Source organism: Girardinichthys multiradiatus, chromosome X (assembly GCF_021462225.1).
Source record: "Girardinichthys multiradiatus isolate DD_20200921_A chromosome X, DD_fGirMul_XY1, whole genome shotgun sequence".
NCBI lineage: Eukaryota > Metazoa > Chordata > Actinopteri > Cyprinodontiformes > Goodeidae > Girardinichthys > Girardinichthys multiradiatus.
The window spans coordinates 4,047,932-4,069,238 of NC_061817.1; the positions used below are offsets into that span (position 1 = coordinate 4,047,932).

The window sequence follows — 21,307 nt, forward strand, 5'->3', positions numbered from 1 at the left end:
AAACATTGTGTAAATTGTCAGTTTTCACATAGCTGAAAAACAATAGTAATCCTTCATGGAGTCCTCAGCCTCATTTGACACTTGCAGAAGATCGACCACAAAAATGTGGCTTGAAAGGGGATGGAGATCAGTTATGTGCGCATTTTGCCATGATCAGGTTTGTGTGTGTTCAACAGATGATCACTGACAGCGATGTTAGGCTGGAATGATGTTGATTGAAGTTTTGCAAGGAGTTTTACCATAGGAGAAATATCATGGCTTCTATTTGTGATTTTCTCCAAATCAGAGCTTAGATAATCCTACATAGAATCCTCTATTCTCATCTATTTTTTATATTTTTATTTTTGACAACCCAAATCTGTTGGCACATGTACAGAAGATTCTCTCTCCCTGTCATCTGTCATTCTATCTATGCCTTTCTCAGGCCAAAGTGACAACAGACATTTTGCGTCCCAGTTAGCACGTGCATTTCAAACGTGCTAAATCCACATGCAAAAATTGCACCCGCAAACCATTTCAGGCTTTGAAAATCGTATTGCAGTTGGTAATGGATGATATTTGCATATCCTCCTACCATGAATTTGCGCGTTTGGGTCATTATCATATGTTTTACATATTCATGAAGGCAGACAAGTTTGCGCACGCAGTTCCGCTGATTGTACACATGCAATCCGATTACCACCTCATTTTTAGATCAGCTTTGCTGACACAAAGAGGTTTGCTTGGGGTTTTGTACACACAAATCTTTTGAAGATCAGGCCTATAGTATTAATTAATATATCATAATACTTCAATGTAAACACAACTTTGAAATGTATCTAAGAAACAGTGTTTTATAGTGATAGTAAAATTATGGTTAGAAGTCATTAAGAAAATGTATAAAATATTGTACTTAATATTCAGAGTCAGAATCAGCTTTATTGCCCAGTTTGTGGCACAAAGAAGGAATTTGACTCCGGTACCCTTTTCTCTCAATAAGGATTTATTTATTTTTATAAATAAAAATAATAATATTGAGGATTTGGAAAGCTCTCCAAATATTATGATACTCCAAATACTCAGCTACTAAAAATGATTTCTGAAAATAAAAATGAAGACCACAAGGACATTAAAAACATAAGAAATTGTCTAAAATAAACCCAAAGTATAATTTGGTCATTTAAAACTGGACTGAAATGGGATTTCTCGGATCTGTTACTGCTTGCTCATCAAAAATGAACAAATGACACATTGTTAATTTATTATGCAATTTTTGTGGGATTTTTACATGTTTAATCAGAGAGAGGACAGTAGATAGAGACAAAGACAGGGTGAATGTGGAAAATGATATGCGGGAAGCAGGCTACTTGTTTGGCTTGAGCCTGGGCTACCAGAGTGGGGGCAAACGTCATGGGGCGTGACCTAGACCGCTTGAGCATCTGCACCTTTTGGGCTAATATTGACACTTGGATTATATAGTTATTTATGTTAACTTTGAATGATATATACAACAACTATGCAATAGCAGTATGGGTAACAACACAAGTAATATACTCACCATAAACTTCCAGTGCACATTGTTTATGTTGACAATTCCAGTGATTCCTTCATAGTCATCAAATGCAACCTGTAAAAAGTGTTTGTGAGAAAAAGGTTAATTTACCTTTTTTTGTGATAAGACAAGGGCTAGAAACGGTTTTTACAAAATGATCGAGAGAAAAGTCTGTGCCTCTCTTAAGTGAAGTAACACGAAAAGGTGAACGTTACTTTTTCCACATGTATTAATTACAAGGAATATATCAGCTATCACATCAAGGACCATCAAACACAAGAATATCTGCACATCAAAATTTAAATCACCCAATTCCAACACAACCTACTGCCCTTTATTCTAGAAATTAAGAGTTGTACTTACTCTTTTTAACTTTGTCTGGCCACCTGCTCTCTTGTGCCGTATGATATTACACCCATGGTGTAGTGATTTAATTGATAATTTTGCATTGAGGATGACTGTTATATAACTTTCAATTACCTTTTTAAGAAGGTTTAGGTAAATAATTAGGACACATGCCTGATGATTTTGAGAATAAAGTCTAATATAGTATGTATCAATATATTTGAAAATACATTATAGATTTAAGCAACAATTAGTTTTGATTTAAAGTAAAACTTCAGACTTTCCTACAAGGAAATCTAGTTTGAAACCATTGCAGCACAATATTAAAACACTGTTTTAACACATAAAGAAGCTTACCTCTCCCATGAGAAGTTCATGACGCCTCAAACTCTGGAATCGCCTGTGTCTGAGGATTACCTTTTGCGTCTGTTCATCATTTTTCACAACAGCCTCGACAACTTCACTTTGCTTAATGGTCCAAAGTCATTTAAAGGTAACTTGTTCAAAACACTACAATACATTGCTTTACTCGCTACCATTTAAAGTTCAGGCTGTAAAATTACAGTGAATAGAAATTTTATCAGCTGCTATAAATCTGCACAAATGACCCCCTTTGTAGGTTTGGTCCCATCACTTGTGTTGCTGCTGCACTTCCCATCACTCGTGGCTGTGTTGCTGCTGGTCTTCCTATCCTTGGTATTTTGTCCTTTGCCAGTTTTTTTGGCTGATTTTCCTCTTTTTGGAACAGGAACAGTGTATGGAGTCGAGAAGTATGTGGAGCTCCCAGTGAGAAGCCACTTAGTACCTCCTCCAGAACCTACTTGAATTTGCATGTGAAGGAAGACCTGCAATTGTGCAGACTTTTCTTTTTTCTTTGTCATCTTCCTCCTCCGCTAGTTGGCTGTCCTCCAACATCTCTAACTCATCCGTGTCAGGTGTCTTGCCCTTTTTTATTAGTTCCTGCATAATTTTCAGGTTAAAAAGGACAGTTTTGCTGTTGTGTTTCCCGCAAAAACACTGCTTAGTGACCAGAAAATGTTGAGACCGTCAGTCAGTGTTTTGCAACCTGGCAAATACAAAGATTGCAAAAGCTTTCAAACCTTTATCAACAGTTTTTCTTCCAATGGAATGAGCAACCGCTTTTAACATGTGCAGAGCACATGTGCAACACTGATCTCCATGTCTTTCAATGTCATCTGTCCTGAACAAATAGTGAAATTCCTGTCCAGGTAGATGAAAATATTTTCCTTGTTGAAGGCCAGCAGAACACTATTTATCAGTGCCCAGCTGTATTCATTTAAAACTTGTTGAACTTTTTGTACTGAGACAGGTATTGCAGAAACTGCGACGGCCAGAATGTCCGTCGCAGAACACTAAGTGTTCAGTAGTGAGCATCTCACAGACTGGAAGGGGACGTGCACCACGACCACCTCCAGGAAAAGTGAGGGAATAATAAGGAAGTCTCCTGGTCTGCCCAGGAACTTTGGGTGCAACATTACCAGTAGCATCTAGGTACAAGGTCAATGGAATTTTCTTTCTCAGATGTTGTACAATAATGTTGTTTCCAGTTTCTGTGTATATGTTGATTCCAGTTTCTGTGTATATGTACACAGAAAATTGATAAATTTGGTGGTGCTGAATGTATCCAGTAATTCTTTGAAATTACTAGATGAATTCAGTAATTTCCTATCCTTGGTCAAAAAATCATCAAGTAATCAACATTCCTTGATGACTTTTTATGTGAGGTACATCTCCATGAACACATGATGGTGAATTTTGTTTACTTTTGCTGAATTCAGTCTTAATCATTTTCAGAACATTCTTATTCAGACTTTGGGTTATGTTCCCAGAAATAAGTTCAGCAACAGGGGTTTTTGTAAGTTTGCTATAGAAAAGCTGGCTCACTCCCTTGCGTAGTGCCCTTGCAAGCCTCCCTCTTCTGGTGTATGCTGCTGATCTAAATTGCCTTTCACTTTTCTTGTGTTTGATTTCTCCCTTCTGTTGCACAGATATTTTGATTCCAGCATTGGTTTTCTTTTCATTCTAAAAAAGTATTTAGCACTACAGGAAGGAAAAGTACAAATGGCACTAATATTTAAATATGGGCTTTTGATTTTTTGGCTGTGTGTTGGTTTAATGTGCTGACTCTTGAAAGCAAGAGTACAACAGGGATTTTCTTTCCAGAAGGTGTTGTATAAAACATTGGTCCAAGGTCTTCTCAGTTTCATTAAACCTTTAAGCGGACGAACTGTCTGCCATTTATCTTGTTTAATTGTAATTGTGACTTCTTTGATCCTGCTGGTAGCTTTCTCCATTGGTCAATGTTTTCTTGAGCCTTAGCATCAGTTTGTACAGACATTTTCTTTAGTTTCCTTTTTGGTGTTTTGCAGGTCTTTATCTGTAATATCGTCCTCTGCTTTCATATTTCTCTGGTGGGTCTTCTCGTGTTTGTCTTCTTCAGTGTTTTGAAGTTCTTCATCCATGACATCGTCCTCTGTTTTCATATTACTCTGGAGTTCTTCTCATGTTTATTTAATTATTTACAAAATGTTACAAATTTACAAATATTTTAAGACAGGTTACATGTAAATAACATTACTTTTGTAAGATTTTGTAAAAGTGGGGAACTCCTAAGAAGCTGCTTTAGCTTATACAGGGACCCCGAACAAAGAATACATTACATTGACAAAACAATAGTTATGCCATACCCCCACATCTAGTCAATTCATTATTCTTATTTCACATCCTCCATATAAATTCGTACAGTCCCTTACCTAGTATCACACATTGTTATTGTTTGAACATAATTGCACTTATAAAACCATATCACATTAATTGATTTCTATGGAAGCAAATCGTTACCATATTTCAAATGAAAAAGCATTTTCAGAAATGCTTTTTCATTTTAAGAATGTGGCTGCATTGTTTGACTCATAAATGAAATTAGTAATCAATAATCCTATTTGCATTTTAATTTTCTTCTTCAAGACTGCTCATTCCTTCACTAAATTAAAATGAAAATGAAAAAGACATTTGAGATTTATTTTTCAAAATATGCCCCAGCAAATAGATACCAAAATTCAATTTGAAATGTAAAATTTGAAAATGTAAAAGCATTTGCTGAAATGCTTTTTCATTTTAATAATGTGGCTGCATTATTTGACCCATAAATAAAATTAGTAATCAATCATCCTATTTGCATTTGCATTTTCTTCTTCACGACTGCACATTTTATGCCATAATCAAAAAGAAAACAAAGCAGACATTGCTTTTTCGTTTTGGTGGTCTGCCCGCAAAGTACTGTCCAGAACTCAAAAACAAAAAAGCATTCCGAGCGGCGGGCGCAGCAGAGTGACGTCAGCAGCCGCTCTTCCTCAGCTCCCTGCTGACCGAGCTACCCAGCTTGTTTGGTAGGGGGCGCTGTGCACGTCTGCATTGGCTGTGGCAGTTCCGCCAGCCTGCCACCGAAGCTGCCACCGGAACTGCCAAAGCCTGCCGCAGGGTGGCAGGGGATTCCGCAAGGATGCCAGAAGGTGCCAGACTGGCCGTAAAAGCTTGCCAATGCGGTTGCCGCTGTTTTTGTGGAAGCTGATGCTGATTATCGGCAAATTGGTTGTCATTATCGTTAATAGTGTCTGTGGAGCTGCCACCGGAAGTGATGTCAATGCTGATTATCGGCAAACCGGATGTCATTGTTGTTATAGCCTGTTACCTTTAAATAATGATTTCATTATTGATTATTATTTAATAAACAGCTTTAGACCCATAACATAATTCAAATCCAATTCAATTCAAAGATACTTTATTGATCCCCGAGGGGAAATTAGAATTCCAGTACAACCCATCCAAACATATATTATGACACAAGACAAGGGGGGATGGGTCACCGAGGCTTTGGTGCCCACTCACAGGCGCTGCCCTTGCTAGATGAGAAAAGAGACCACATTAGGTAAGTAGAGGGAAAAAATCATATTTCACACTTTATCCTTAGCAGGATACAGTTTGAGATTGCAAAAAACCTCAGCACAAAGAAGTAACAAGTTTACAAAACAACATGCCGGGAACGGTGAAGGTTATGGAAGCAAATTGTTACCATATTTCAAATGAAAAAGCATTTTCAGAAATGCTTTTTCATTTTAAGAATGTGGCTGCATTGTTTGACTCATAAATGAAATTAGTTATCAATAATCCTATTTGCATTTTAATTTTCTTCTTCACGACTGCACATTTTATGCCATAATCAAAAAGAAAACAAATCAGACATTGCTTTTTCGTTTTCGTGGTCTGCCCGCAAAGTATTGCCCAGAACTCCCGTAAAAGCTTGCCAATGCGGTTGCTGCTGTTTTTGTGGAAGCTGATGCTGATTATCGGCAAATGGGTTGTCATTATTGTTATAGCATGTTACCTTTACATAATGATTTCATTATTGATTATTATTTAATAAACAGCTTTAGACCCATAACATAAGGTGATTATATTTACTTGACATGGAAAATAAATAGCACTATGTGTATGTGTTGAAAGGATGACGATTTATTGCACAAACAGCCGGTTTATTATAGAGCACGAGCGGCTATTCTGAATCGTCACTCACAGAAAATTATAAATAAATGCTTAAAAACACGCTGGATGTCCCAGGCCATAAGGCTGCCACCGGAACTACCAGTTCTGCCTGCCACTGCCACAAATTGAGCTCGGCCCTGCTGCAATTCAATCAATTTCTCGGCACATTTGCAATGTAATGCACTGCAGACGTGCACAGCACCTCCCACCGAACAAGATGGGTAGCTCGGTCAGCAGGGAGCTGAGGAAGGGCGGCTGCTGACGTCACTCTTCTGCGCCCGCAGCTCGGAATGCTTTTTTGTTTTCGAGTTCTGGGCAGTACTTTGCGGGCAGACCACGAAAACGAAAAAGCAATGTCTGCTTTGTTTTCTTTTTGATTATGGCATAAAATGTGCAGTCGTGAAGAAGAAAATGCAAATGCAAATAGGATGATTGATTACTAATTTTATTTATGGGTCAAATAACGCAGCCGCATTCTTAAAATGAAAAAGCATTCCTGGAAATGCTTTTTCATTTTCAAATTTTACATTTCAAATTGAATTTTGGTATCTATTTGCTGGGTCATATTTTGAAAAATAAATCTCAAATGTATTTTTCTTTTTCATTTTAATTAAGTGAAAGAATGAGCAGTCTTGAAGAAGAAAATTAAAATGCAAATAGGATTATTGATTACTAATTTTATTTATGAGTCAAACAATGCAGCCACATTCTTAAAATGAAAAAGCATTTCTGGAAATGCTTTTTCATTTTCAAATTTTACATTTCAAATTGAATTTTGGTATCTATTTGCTGGGGTACATTTTGAAAAATAAATCTCAAATGTCTTTTTCTTTTTCATTTTAATTAAGTGAAATAATGAGCAGTCTTGAAGAAGAAAATTAAAATGCAAATAGGATTATTGATAACTAATTTCATTTATGAGTCAAACAATGCAGCCACATTCTTAAAATGAAAAAGCATTTCTGAAAATGCTTTTTCATTTGAAATATGGTAACGATTTGCTTCCATAGAAGGTGGTGTGAGGGGTGCATATGTTTATCTTGAGCATGTGTGTGTATGCAAGTGAGTGTGTGCAAGTAAGTCCATGAAGCACTGTCCTTGATGGTACGTTGGAATGTTCATCAACCGGCCACAAAGTTCTGAGCAGGTCCACCCTGTATTCTCGTCGAGAAAATTTTATCAATTGCATTGAGAGACCAGCTGACCAAATCCATAACTAAGAATTTGGAAGATACGCAAAAAGAGGCTCCAAAAAGAAGACAAGACACAGAGCTGAAGCAGGGCAGATATGGGAGGGAAAAAGAGTCCTCCTCAACCGAGAGCAGAAAGAAAAGAAAAATTAGGTGATTGTATTTACATGACATGGAAAATAAATAACACTATGTGTATGTGTGACGTGTTGAAAGGATGACGAAGATTTATTGTACAAACAGCCGGTTTATTATAGAGCACGAGCGGCTATTCTGAATTGTCACTCACAGAAAATTATAAATAAATGCTTAAAAACACGCTGGATGTCCCAGGCCATAAGGCTGCAACGAGGATGCCACAGCCTGCCACCGGAACTGCCAGTTCTGCCTGCCACTGCCACAAATTGAGCTCGGCCCTGCTGCAATTCAATCAATTTCTTGGCACGTTTGCAATGTGATGCAATGCAGACGTGCACAACGCCCCCTACCGAACAAGATGGGTAGCTCGGTTAGCAGGGAGCTGAGGAAGAGCGGCTGCTGACGTCACTCTGCTGCGCCCGCCGCTCGGAATACTTTTTCGTTTTCGAGTTCTGGGCAGTACTTTGCGGGCAGACCACGAAAACGAAAAAGCAATGTCTGCTTTATTTTCTGTTTGATTATAGCATAAAATGTGCAGTCGTGAAGAAGAAAATGCAAATGCAAATAGGATGATTGATTACTAATTGTATTTATGGGTCAAATAATGTGGCCACATTCTTAAAATGAAAACGCATTTCAGCAAATGCGTTTTCATTTTCAAATTTTACATTTCAAATTGAATTTTGGTATCTATTTGCTGGGGCATATTTTGAAAAATAAATCTCAAATGTCTTTTTCATTTTCATTTTAATTTAGTGAAGGAATGAGCAGTCTTGAAGAAGAAAGTGCAAATGCAAATAGGATGATTGATTACTAATTTTATTTATGGGTCAAATAATGCAGCCACATTCTTAAAATGAAAAAGCATTTCTGAAAATGAGATGAGTGTTAGAAAAAGGAGAGTAAAGAAGACAGACATTACTACTGCTATTTATTTGTTTTGTTACTCTTAGGAAATGCTAACAACAGTGTGGATAGACTTCCCTGCTGTTACACTTGATTTTTATAGTTTATTTATGAATAAATATTTAAAATAAATGAAACTGTAACTATACCAATGTTTTCATTATATCTTGATAACATTTATTTATTTTAATCTCTGCGCTGGAAATGTCCCTGGATTTGATTAAAGAAAAAAGACTAAAACTAAAGTGAAACTAAACTGAAACTAAGCATTTTCAAAAACTAAAAAACTAAACCAAAATAGCAAACAAATGCTAAAAATTAATTAAAACTAAAACACAATAGAATATGTGAAGTCAAAACTAAATAAAAATAAAAACTAATGAAAATTGCAAAACTATTAAAATCTTGCTCTGGTAGGTCTTCTCATGTTCGTCTCCTTCAGTGTTTTGCAGGTCTTGAATTGAGACATACTGTCTGTTCTGTCTTGTTCCTCCTTTTTAGTGTCTCCAAACACAATTCTATTCTCCAAACACAATTCATTGTTGTCTTCCTGTTCTTTAGATTTTTTGTGCTGTGAGCCTATCAAATCTCTGACTTCTCAGCAATTGTTCGTCCAAACAACCCAGAGCAAATTACGCTTTTTTTGGATCATCTTTATCAAATAGGGCAAAGGAAATTTTTGACCAGATTTCTGAAGAATAATGTTTCTTTCGGCTTGTAATGTGTTTACTCTTCATTATTTTGAGCGGGGCTGCTATTCCACCAGCATTTGCCCATAAATCTTTACTAACAGCACTTTTTTTTACTCTCCCCATTGTCTTAAAAGCTTGTAACCTAAGAAAAGGAAAATGAAATGCTGAGGCCCTGCAAGGACATGATATGATTTCGTAGATAATGGTTGTATAAAATTATGGATTTAAACGTACATTATTAAAAACATTATAATATAAACTTATAAAAGTGAGATAAAAAGAAAGAGCTTATTTTGTTAAGTCTAAATCTAAAATGTCTAATATGGCAAACAATTCAACATATAGCTAAAGACAGGTTACAATCAAACCTCAATGTGTCAGGGTTTGGACTATGTTTGTGTTTAGTTACTTTTTATCTAAGATGTTTATATTTTGTATTTTGGTAGTCGTGGTTGTTTTGGTTACTTCCTCTTACTCCTGATTGTTTATTTCCTCCTGGTGTTTGTTTTCTCCCTCCTCGTTCGTAGCTCCTTTAGTTATTATTGTTGTTTTTCTTATGACTTAGTATGGTTTTCTCCTTGTTGTCATTGTTGCAATTATTATTATGATTATTATTGTGCTCTGTTTTCTGTGCTCTTTAGTTTAGTTTCCCATCTAGTATCTCTGTGTTTTATTTATGGTTAGGTATTTGTTCTCCCCCGTGCACTCTTCTGCTTATTAGTTTCTTTTTCTGTTACTCCTCTTCAGTTATTTTGGATTTGGTCTTTGTTTCCTAGTCCTCCCAGTCTGGTTCTCTAGTTTATCTTGTTTCTCCAGTCCCTCCTGAGAGGTTACTTTAGTAGTGTTTACGTTTTGTTTATAATTATTCTAGCCCCCAGGTTCTCTGCCTTTTTCCAGTCAGTTCAGTCAGTGTGGTTTTAGCTTTGTAATCTGGTTTGCTTTATGGGTTCCTTGTTCTTAGGTTATGGTGTTTCTTATGTTCCCTCTAGTTTCTCTGTTCATGATTATTCTTAACTCTCATGCTTCATTTGGTTATTTGTTTATAGCTTCGTTTCGGTATTGTTTATTAGTCCCTTTGCCATGTTTTAATCTATGTATTAGTTTCATCTACTCCCTCTGCCTTCCTGCCTCCTTGTCATACCTGTTCTTAGTTCCTTGATTACCTGCCTTTGTTCTCGCTCTGTATATTAGTTGGTTTTGTTTTATTGTCCTTTGCTGGTTCCTCCGATCACATTACCTGATTAAGTTCAGTGTTTGCTACGTTCCTGCAGTAGAACTCAAGTAAGTTTGGACTGTCTCAAGCTTGTACCTGCTGAGTGATTCACTATGTTCGCTTCGTCTTAACCTGTGAAATAAACTGAAGACCGATTCACAATGCTGCTGCCAAGCTTCTATCTACGCTTCGGTCCACCCTCAAAACCCACCGTGACACAATGCTAATCTGGCATATAAACATAGCTCATTCATTACAACTATTAAAATGACAAGGAAAAGAAAAATGGTTTGACTTACCACTGAAATTCTGTTCAATTTTCTAATGAAATGAAAGCAGAGCTACTGAAAATCTACTGGTAAGCGTCTTTTTAACACTGATCTCTAAAAGATTATTGCTGCAATAAGCTTAATTGATGGCTGATCATTATTGGCTGGTACTTAATTACACTATGCATCTGATTGGTCTGATTGTGTCTGGTTGCAAGACAGTGGCCATGAGGCAGTCATGAAGTAATAACTAAATACCAGCACATTTTATTATATAGGTTAGAGAACTAACAAAAGCACAAACATTATTGAAATAAAGTAAAAATCAATTACTATAAATGAACTACTCAAAAGGGGAATGATTGTAGACTCAGTTGTAGCTTTTATTTAATCATATCCCTGCAAAAAAAAGCCCTTTAATTAGTAAAAATGGTTTCCAAAACAAGTGTCATAGTTTTGGCTAAGATAGATCAGTTCAAACTGAGTACTGCAACTAAAAACTAATGAGAAAGAAATTATGTTTTTGTAAGTTAAAATCCTTCCTCAGAATTGAGAGTCAGAATTCAAAAGCAAAGTGTTGCAGTGTAAACAACGTGATATGGAGTAGATGTGATGCTTTTTACGTCACTCTACAACTTCTAACAGTGACTTTGTGGATGATAATACCAATAAAAAGCCACAATGTTATGTGGAAAACATTTGTAATATCTGTGACACATTTTCCCTAACTAAGAGTTATAGTATGATCAAGATAAGGTGCTCTATGTGTGCTGTGAGTTCGCTGGCACTACAACATGCTATAATGAAGTTGTTGCTGGTTTTATACTTATTTTAATAATAACAAATCACAAAAAATCTATTTAAGCACATTTTCCTAAAGTAATAGTTGTAGTATGCTCAAGATATGGTGCTCACACCTAAAAGACATCACCGACCCCCTCCTTGACCCCCTGCAGTTTGCCTACAGAGCCAACAGGTCTGTAGATGATGCAGTCAACCTAGCCCTTCACTTCATCCTCCGGCACCTGGACTCCACAGGAACCTACGCCAGGATCCTGTTTGTGGATTTCAGCTCTGCCTTCAACACCATCGTCCCAGTTCTGCTACAGGAGAAGCTCTCCCAGCTGAGTGTGCCCGACTCCACCTGCAGGTGGATCACTGACTTCCTGTCTGACAGGAAGCAGCGCGTGAGGCTGGGGAAGCACGTCTCTGACTCCCTGACCATCAGCACCGGTTCCCCCCAAGGCTGTGTTCTCTCTCCTCTGCTCTTCTCCCTGTACACCAACAGCTGCACCTCCAGTCACCAGTCTGTCAAGCTTCTGAAGTTTGCGGACGACACCACCCTGATCGGACTCATCTCTGATGGTGACGAGTCTGCGTACAGATGGGAGGTGGACCATCTGTTGGACTGGTGCAGCCAGAACAACCTTGAGCTCAACGCTCTAAAGACAGTGGAGATGGTTGTGAACTTCAGGCAGAACCCAGCCCCACCTGCCCCCATCACCCTCTGTGACTCCACAATTGACACTGTGGAATCTTTCCGCTTCCTGGGAACCATCATCTCCCAGGATCTCAAGTGGGAGCCAAACATCAGCTCCCTCATCAAGAAAGCCCAGCAGAGGATGTTCTTCCTGCGGCAGCTGAAGAAATTCAACCTGCCAAAGACTATGATGGTGCACTTCTACACAGCCCTCATTGAGTCCATCCTCACCTCCTCCATCACCATCTGGTACGCCGCTGCTACAGGATAAGGGCAGGCTGCAGCGTGTCATTCGGTCTGCTGAGAAGGTGATTGGCTGCAGTCTACTGTCGCTCCAGGAACTGTACACCTCCAGGACCTTGAAGCGGGCAGGGAAGATTCTGGCTGATCCCTCCCACCCCGGTCACAGACTCTTTGAGACTCTCCCCTCTGGCAGGAGGCTGCGGTCCATCCGGACCAAAACCTCACGCCACAAGAACAGTTTTTTCCCATCTGCCACCAGCCTGGTTAACAAAGCCCGGAAACCACCCTGACACTGTCCCTTTCCCCCACACCCCCCCTTTTTTTGCTGACAGGACACTTGTAACTTGTAACTCTATGCGTTACATTAACGCTCAGCTTGGACTCCTGCTTTACTTGCACTGCTTTACTTGCACAATGATCACCTGCACTGTTGTATTGCTCTTGCATCTTATACTGCTCTATATTTACTCTCACTCACTTAAAACTGTGCACATATATTTATATTATATTGTAGATATGTTTATACTGTTTAATTTGTACTGTATTGCACCGACTACGCCAAAACAAATTTCTTGTATGTCCAAAAACGTACTTGGCAATAAAGCTTTTCTGATTCTGATTCTGATTCTGAAGATGAGGTGATGTATGTGAGCTGTGAGTTTAATGGCATTACAACATGCTATAGTGAAGTTATTGCTGGTTTTATACTTATTTTAATTATAAACAAATTGACCAAAAATCAATTTAAGGACATTTTCCCTAAGTAAAGAGTTGTAGTATGATCAAGATAACGTGTTTGATGTGTGTTATGAGTTTAATGGCACTACAACATGCTATAGTGAAGTTATTACTTACTTTAATGATAAAACATCATTAAAATGAAAGCCATTCATCCAAAGCTATTTGATTGATAGAGTAAACTGTTATTCGTGATGTTTTGTTTTTTTCTATTGTTGGGATTATGATTATTGATTAATTAATATTTATCAATAATTATAATTTGAAGTCATAATTTGAGAAAATGAATTTCTTAACCAAAAATCCTTATTTATGAATCGAAGCCAGAGATGTCCTCTGGTGTTGTAATTGTAGCCTAAAGCCCTTGATAATTACAACCGTTAAATACTCAGTAATAATTGATAACTATTACTAGATGTCACTGTTTAATCAACCGTTTCTAATAAAGAAATCAAAATAAAAAGGATGGATTTTACTTGATGTTGTCTCCTCTGAGCAGAGGGAGAGAGAAGGAGGGGGGGGAAGAGTTCCACGCATCAGCGGATACACAGCAAAGAAGTCCGTTTTTCGTCCTTTGTGACCTCCTTGGCAGAAAGGTGAAAAATATGATGAACCGTCACTAGTCGACTGGAACAAAAAAAAAGGAAATATTGCGTCTCCTTGAAAACTCCGTGTTTTTTGGTTACATGTTTAACCCACATCTTCGATCGGTAAAGTTGAAAACTTACAAGCCTTCTTATTCCTGTAAGCTTAATTTGTTTAGTTTTCTCGGGAGAATGAAAGAAAGGGATTTCTTTCTCCAGAATTGATGCTCCAGTTGCGTGATAACCACGTCTCGGTTTCAGCTGGAAAGCACCTCCTTAAAGGGGCCACCTTCCTATATACTGGTCCTTCTCAAAATATTAGCATATTGTGATAAAGTTAATTATTTTCCATAATGTCATGAAGAAAATTTAACATTCATATATTTTAGATTCATTGCACACTAACTGAAATATTTCAGGTCTTTTATTGTCTTAATACGGATGATTTTGGCATACAGCTCATGAAAACCCAAAATTCCTATCTCACAAAATTAGCATATTTCATCCGACCAATAAAAGAAAAGTGTCAACCTTCAAATAATCATGTACAGTTATGCACTCAATACTTGGTCGGGAATCCTTTGGCAGAAATGACTGCTTCAATGCGGCGCGGCATGGAGGCAATCAGCCTGTGGCACTGCTGAGGTCTTATGGAGGAGGCCCAGGATGCTTTGATAGCGGCCTTTAGCTCATCCAGAGTGTTGGGTCTTGAGTCTCTCAACGTTCTCTTCACAATATCCCACAGATTCTCTATGGGGTTCAGGTCAGGAGAGTTGGCAGGCCAATTGAGCACAGTGATACCATGGTCAGTAAACCATTTACCAGTGGTTTTGGCACTGTGAGCAGGTGCCAGGTCGTGCTGAAAAGTGAAATCTTCATCTCCATAAAGCTTTTCAGCAGATGGAAGCATGAAGTGCTCCAAAATCTCCTGATAGCTAGCTGCATTGACCCTGCCCTTGATAAAACACAGTGGACCAACACCAGCAGCTGACACGGCACCCCAGACCATCACTGACTGTGGGTACTTGACACTGGACTTCTGGCATTTTGGCATTTCCTTCTCCCCAGTCTTCCTCCAGACTCTGGCACCTTGATTTCCGAATGACATGCAGAATTTGCTTTCATCCGAAAAAAGTACTTTGGACCACTGAGCAACAGTCCAGTGCTGCTTCTCTGTAGCCCAGGTCAGGCGTTTCTGCTACTGTTTCTGGTTCAAAAGTGGCTTGACCTGAGGAATTCGGCACCTGTAGCCCATTTCCTGCACACGCCTGTGCACGGTAGCTCTGGATGTTTCTACTCCAGACTCAGTCCACTGCTTCCGCACGTCCCCCAAGGTCTGGAATCGGCCCTTCTCCACAATCTTCCTCAGGGTCCGGTCACCTCTTCTCGTTGTGCAGCGTTTTCTGCCACACTTTTTCCTTCCCACAGACTTCCCACTGAGGTGCCTTGATACAGCAATCTGGGAACAGCCTATTCGTTCAGAAATTTCTTTCTGTGTCTTACCCTCTTGCTTGAGGGTGTCAATAGTGGCCTTCTGGACAGCAGTCAGGTCTGCAGTCTTACCCATGATTGGGGTTTTGAGTGATGAACCAGGCTGGGAGTTTTAAAGGCCTCAGGAATCTTTTGCAGGTGTTTAGAGTTAACTCGTTGATTCAGATGATTAGGTTCATAGCTCGTTTAGAGACCCTTTTAATGATATGCTAATTTTGTGAGATAGGAATTTTGGGTTTTCATGAGCTGTATGCCAAAATCATCCGTATTAAGACAATAAAATACCTTAAATATTTCAGTTAGTGTGCAATGAATCTAAAATATATGAATGTTAAATTTTCATCATTACATTATGGAAAATAATGAACTTCATCACAATATGCTAATATTTTGAGAAGGACCTGTAGTGTCCTGTCACGTCAGACTTGGGACGCCCCGTCATATCAGCCGCAGTGCCCGCTGGGATTTGTAGTAGCGGGATATACTGGGATGCAAAATGGCCGATGACGCCGGAAGGCCTGGTGGTGTCCAGCAATGTGCAAATGGTCCAATATTCAGCAAACAAGTGGTCCAACACTATCCTACAACTAGCAAAATTGATTTTACTGAATATTTGGCTTTTAATGCTATATGCTTTAAGAAATTGTTTAACATTTTTTAAAAGTATTATTTTGTAATCTAAGAAATGTAGTATGAAAAACATAAGATCACATACACATAAAATGATTTTGATGACCTCTCCTTGGTGATGCTATTGAATATTTCTCCATCATATTTTTGTGGTGTTGCAATTTGCAGACGGTCCCTGCGCATTTGAGGACCAGCGAGCTCTGCATGGAGGCCAATGCAAGTCGTCCAGCACGGTGGTATGCTCGTTTTGAGGAAAATATGATTGTAGCTCACTGTCTGCCTTGCTGTGGTTGCAGACAGGTCTAGCCAAATGGGTCAGCCTCATCTGTATGTTGCTCAGATATAGAAAGTTCCGCTAAACTGTGGCTCTCATTTGCAGCGAGGAACGGATTTTTGAATATAATCATAGCTATGGACTGGACTCATATTGCTATGAGGGCACCATCTGTAAGTGAATATGAATTTATGAATAGAAGGCATTTTCATTCCATATGTGTGCAACCTATTTATGATCCACTAATGTGTCTCACTAATGCAATGGTACATTGGCCTCCTCAGCTCATAATTCCTTTAAACTATAATTATCGTAAGTGTTGGGAACAAACCTGTCAACAACAGGACTAAGGACCCAAAATTTCAGCCAGAGACACTAAGCAGTTTAAAAGATTTATTATTGGTCTTGGGGAACAGGTACGCTGAAACCAGCCAATCAGAAACCCGGAACCACTGAGAACAAAGGAAAGGTTAGTGGCTTGAAAAAGTTCTGCCAAAAACGTGAATCCAGAGCCACTAACCATCTGAGAGTCTGAGAGGGGCAGAGACCAGGGAACGGTTGCTCGGCAGAGTAATGGTCAAAACAGGAGCTGGGCGAGAACCAAGAAGTGCGAAACAGACCACTTGACAGAGGACCCGGTGTAAATAGGGAGTCCAGGCAGGAGGAGGCAAGGGCAACTGCAGGCTTACAGCTCCAGGGGCGAAGCAGAAGTCGAGAGTCAGAACCAGGGTCGTTAACAGAGCGAGAGTCATCCGATGAGGCCCAGGCAAAAGGGGTAATCCGGGAAGCAAAAATGTGGTCAGAAATCTTGGTCAGTCAGGGAAAAATGCTGGATATTTACTCGGTGGAAGGCTTTCAAAAATCTGGCACCGTCTGCCTGTCAGCGGGCTGAATATAACTGCTTGAGGACAGGTGAGAGGCATGATGCCAATTGTGCAGCAGCGCAGAGGAAACAGGTGGAGCAGATGAGACTGATTGCAAATAGGAAGAGGAAAGGAGGAAACAGGCAGACAGGCCAGAATCATTACATGTTGGGAACTAACCTTAAGCAGACTCCGTGCGCGATGGGCGGCTTCTAGGTGATTTTCTATTTTCTTATTTGGCATCCTGAATGGTTGTAAAGATTTAAACAACTTTACACAGTATGTGTGGTGACAGTCTTCCTAATAGACATGTGGGAGGAATATTCACGTCATTACTATGTCATTATTATAATTGGTTTGCTGTAATTTACTACAAACTTCCCCCATGATGTGCAGACACAGTCTCTCTGTGTCTAGCGTTTTTCCACCAACAGAAACTAGTTCTTTGACTGTCACAGCACCGTTGCCATGGTTATTTGGACACGTGATGGGTGACTTCTGCCTACTTATACTACTTTGCATAAGTATTTAGAGGCGGGGACCGGGCGGTCCAAGTGCCACTTGCAGCCAAGTCAAATCTACCGCAAGTTGGGATGTATGAAGGATACGTGTGCAGTGACATGTATACACACAGTTTTGTACAACTGAATTTTTTGTGCGCAGCAAGTTTCAGAATTTCTCCTTTATGCAAACTTTTAGTATGAAGCTGTGCACTCTTTTGTACATGAGGCCCCTGGTCAGATTGGTCATGTGGTTGCTGGATATCCACGAAGGTGCAAATAAGCCATTTGAAGTAGAAAGTAGGAAAACTGTTGGCATTGGGAGACATTAAAGCAGTTTGGACACAATGTCTTGGGACTCCCGCCATGTAGAACATTTTGAAGCAGAACTATGCTTGGATGTTTCATCATCAAGCAGATGGAACTGAATTCAATGCATTTCAAACTGTGGTCTGGAGAGAACTGTGAGCAGAATACCCGGACAGGGTAGACCCCACAGCGCAAAAGTAGCTTTTGAAACATTAAACAGGAAATGCAAATGGCACCCACTTTGACAGTGCCAGACTATGACAAGCAATTGTTTTCTTTTCTTTTTTTATCTTTATTTAAATAATTTTCCAAACAAGTGTACATCCAAACCTTTTTCCATTTTTTAACCATCCCCTAGACACCAACCCTGAGAAGCTGTCCACACAATCTATATGTGTTTTGGACAAAACCAACTATATTATACTATAACTATATTATTATTATATTATCAACTATAACCTCTATATTACACCACCTTTCCAAGCACTTTTCCAAACAACAATTAGGTTCTTCTCCTCAAGGTCTTCTCACTGAGAATTACCTGCAAGCAAACTATTTACATTCTGTAGCACTATAAGGGTACCCCCAAACCCCAAATTATTCTACAAAATCTGATCTCAATGGTGATATAAAATCCATCCAATTTTTGCAATACTTCTTAAATTTGCCAGATTCTAATCTGATGGAAAAGGTCAGCCTTTCCATCGTATATATATATTATGCATTACATCAACCCAATCTTCCATTTTAGGAGCCTTTGCCTTCAGCCACTTCCAAGTAATGGCTTTTTTACTAGCTACCAACATGATTCTATACATATATTTATCAGCAGATCTTGTTAACCTATCTACCCCATTTCCTATGTACAGAAACTCAAACGTGAATGGAGTACTCACCCTCAGCACTTTATCTATGCAATTTTGTAAATCCTGCCAATTGGGAACTATGTTGGAGCAATCCCAGAACACATGGAAGTGACTACCTCTACCTTCACCACATTTCCTCCAACATCCTGTACCTTGGTATTTTCTTTGTAATGGTGTAATGAAATATCTTACAAGATTCTTCCAGCCAAACTCTCTCCATGAGAGGAAACAAGATGTTTTCCACTGTTGCCTACATATTTCCTCCCCATTCTCTTTTGAAAGCCTCCAGTTAGTTTCTTTTTCCCATTTCACTTTTATATACAGGTCCTTCTCAAAAAATTAGCATATTGTGATAAAGTTCATTATTTTCCATAATGTCATGATGAAAATTTAACATTCATATATTTTAGATTCATTGCACACTAACTGAAATATTTCAGGTCTTTTATTGTCTTAATACGGATGATTTTGGCATACAGCTCATGAAAACCCAAAATTCCTATCTCACAAAATTAGCATATCATTAAAAGGGTCTCTAAATGAGCTATGAACCTAATCATCTGAATCAACGAGTTAACTCTAAACACCTGCAAAAGAGGCCTTTAAAACTCCCAGCCTGGTTCATCACTCAAAACCCCAATCATGGGTAAGACTGCCGACCTGACTGTTGTCCAGAAGGCCACTATTGACACCCTCAAGCAAGAGGGTAAGACACAGAAAGAAATTTCTGAACGAATAGGCTGTTCCCAGAGTGCTGTATCAAGGCACCTCAGTGGGAAGTCTGTGGGAAGGAAAAAGTGTGGCAGAAAACGCTGCACAATGAGAAGAGGTGACCGGACCCTGAGGAAGATTGTGGAGAAGGGCCGATTCCAGACCTTGGGGGACCGGCGGAAGCAGTGGACTGAGTCTGGAGTAGAAACATCCAGAGCCACCGTGCACAGGCGTGTGCAGGAAATGGGCTACAGGTGCCGCATTCCCCAGACCTGGGCTACAGAGAAGCAGCACTGGACTGTTGCTCAGTGGTCCAAAGTACTTTTTTCGGATGAAAGCAAATTCTGCATGTCATTCGGAAATCAAGGTGCCAGAGTCTGGAGGAAGACTGGGGAGAAGGAAATGCCAAAATGCCAGAAGTCCAGTGTCAAGTACCCACAGTCAGTGATGGTCTGGGGTGCCGTGTCAGCTGCTGGTGTTGGTCCACTGTGTTTTATCAAGGGCAGGGTCAATGCAGCTAGCTATCAGGAGATTTTGGAGCACTTCATGCTTCCATCTGCTGAAAAGCTTTATGGAGATGAAGATTTCACTTTTCAGCACGACCTGGCACCTGCTCACAGTGCCAAAACCACTGGTAAATGGTTTACTGACCATGGTATCACTGTGCTCAATTGGCCTGCCAACTCTCCTGACCTGAACCCCATAGAGAATCTGTGGGATATTGTGAAGAGAACGTTGAGAGACTCAAGACCCAACACTCTGGATGAGCTAAAGGCCGCTATCAAAGCATCCTGGGCCTCCTCCATAAGACCTCAGCAGTGCCACAGGCTGATTGCCTCCATGCCGCGCCGCATTGAAGCAGTCATTTCTGCCAAAGGATTCCCGACCAAGTATTGAGTGCATAACTGTACATGATTATTTGAAGGTTGACGTTTTTTGTATTAAAAACACTTTTCTTTTATTGGTCGGATGAAATATGCTAATTTTGTGAGATAGGAATTTTGGGTTTTCATGAGCTGTATGCCAAAATCATCCGTATTAAGACAATAAAGGACCTGAAATATTTCAGTTAATGTGCAATGAATCTAAAATATATGAATATTAAATTTTCATCATTACATTATAGAAAATAATGAACTTTATCACAATATGCTAATTTTTTGAGAAGGACCTGTATATTGTGTTGCTTCCTTTCAAATTTTCCAAACCTGTGTACAATTTGGAAATTATTTTCCCGCCCACATTTGATTCATTTGCTAGCATAAACATCTTAATTATCCCAGATTCCAGCTCTACTAAATTAATCTTTTTTAGTAGTTCCTCAGTATGACAAGCAATTCTATCTATATGTAGTAAACAGAAAAGACATGTACGTCTCAGCAGTACCTATGCAGCCTGGCTCTACTGGAGGTTCCTTCCTTTTAAAAGGGAGTTTTCCTCTTCACTGTCGCTACCTGCATGCTCAGTTTGAGGGATTGTTGGAAAGTCCAAGCCAGCAACTGTCCACTATCTCTACATGCTTATCCAGGAGGAGTTAATGAAACCCAGCAATTTGCTGGGTTTCCTTAGACAGAAAAACCTTTTAACCAATTTGAATAATAAACTGAATCTGACTGCACTGTTTGACAGGATTAATTGTATTAATTGATTAATTGTATGTACCCGACTTGGAATCTGTATGATTCGATTTAATTGACTTTGTAAAGTAAAACGAAGTGTTGTGAATTGGCAAAATGGTAAATGGACTGAAGTTATAAAGCGCTTTTCCAGT

The 21,307-nt window shown here is 39.2% G+C and overlaps 1 protein-coding gene across 3 annotated transcripts in view; it reads right to left on the reverse strand.

The window, feature by feature from the left end:
* Positions 1 to 21,307, reverse strand: part of LOC124863150 (potassium voltage-gated channel subfamily C member 1-like) — a 239,019-nt gene that overhangs the window by 87,904 nt on the left and 129,808 nt on the right. Inside the window, exon 5 of one of the 3 annotated variants that reach the window (XR_007037064.1) lies at positions 1,538 to 1,606. The exons of the other annotated variants lie outside the window; for them this stretch is intronic. The gene's annotated coding sequence lies outside the window, so the exon portion shown is untranslated. The remainder of the gene's footprint in view (positions 1 to 1,537; positions 1,607 to 21,307) is intronic. 3 annotated transcript variants of the gene reach the window in all.